The sequence below is a fragment of the Nomia melanderi genome, unplaced genomic scaffold (genome assembly GCF_051020985.1).
Source record: "Nomia melanderi isolate GNS246 unplaced genomic scaffold, iyNomMela1 scaffold0410, whole genome shotgun sequence".
Lineage (NCBI taxonomy): Eukaryota > Metazoa > Arthropoda > Insecta > Hymenoptera > Halictidae > Nomia > Nomia melanderi.
In genome coordinates this window covers 22,501-24,012 of record NW_027475525.1, presented here as the reverse complement: position 1 = coordinate 24,012, position 1,512 = coordinate 22,501, and positions in this window count along the sequence as shown.

Sequence of the window (1,512 nt, the reverse complement as noted above, 5' to 3'; positions counted from 1 at the left end):
ATATTACCGACTGGCCCCAGGGAGATTGTTTTCTTCCTCTCTTACGAATGAGATGTACGTTTCGGAGGATCGTCGTTACCGAAACACACGGCAAAACGAGACTTCTCGCAGCAGAACCTTTATACACAATACACATCGACTCTTTTTACCCCGAGAGAGAGAGAAAAGGTGTATTTCTTTTTTTTATTTTTCGAATTCGACGCACGAACGCTTTGACGACTGGAGAAAAACACGGTGTGTGTTAAAATCGTGCGGGACGAGCATGCGTATTCGTAACGGGTCGAATAGTTCTTATTCCCCGTCGTCGCGTGTCCTCGCTGGACCACCACCGTGCGCTTCCGCCACGTTCAGTTGAATTTCGAAATATATATATATAAAAAGAATCACCATATACTCTCTTTCGGGAGGTGTATTTTTATCGGTTTCTGCTATAGAGAAGAGACGGAGATCGTGTTGTGAGGTGTAACGTTTCTGTATCCCCGTTTCGGAGGATCGTCGTTATCGGCGGAACACACGTCAAAACGAGACTTCTCGCAGAACCTTTATACACAATACACATCGACTCTTTTACCCCGAGAGAGAGAAAAGGTGTTTTTCTTTTTTTTTTATTTTTCGAATTCGACGCACGAACGCTTTGACGACTGGAGAAAAACACGGTGTGTGTTAAAATCGTGCGGGACGAGCATGCGTATTCGTAACGGGTCGAATAGTTCTTATTCCCCGTCGTCGCGTGTCCTCGCTGGACCACCACCGTGCGCTTCCGCCACGTTCAGTTGTATTTCGAAATATATATATATATAAAAAGAATCACCATATACTCTCTTTCGGGAGGTGTATTTTTATCGGTTTCTGCTATAGAGAAGAGACGGACGATCGTGTGTGACACCACGTGGTAACGTTTCCGTATCCCCGTAAAATACGTTTATCTTTTCTCGTAGAAAAGAGAGAGGAAGAGGCAGGAGCTCCTCTTTGGCGAGGCTTTCGAACGTCGCGTCCCGTCCGCCGGAATATAATGATATAAATATATAACCGCCGCCGACTTTGTGCGAAAGCGTTGAAACGAACGCGTCGGTCGCCCCATGGTGTGTGTTTGTCGTGTCTTCTTTTCCTCTTCTGCACTTCTCTTCACTGTCGATCGCGAGACCGCGCGAGATCCGCTTCGGTCGTCCAGTCCCCGAAAATTCTTCTCGGACGGGCGTTAAAGTTAACCGGAGCGCGAGATCGTCTAGCGAGAGTCTTTTTCGCGATCGAGTAAAATGTGATAGAAGAAGGAGAAGAGTGTAAAAAGAGAATATAGACACGCGACGCAGCAGAGACCACTGGTGAGGCGCATAAGACGCGTTCGCGAACGATTTTTCGCGACGATACGGAGTCGCGCGTGTCGCGGTATATTTATCATTTATATACGTTATAATATGAATATTGTTGTGTTCGAACGCACTCTCCTCTAGACTTTGTTTTTTTTGCCTTTGAGCGATTTTTATGAAATTCGATTGAATTTTCATACAATTC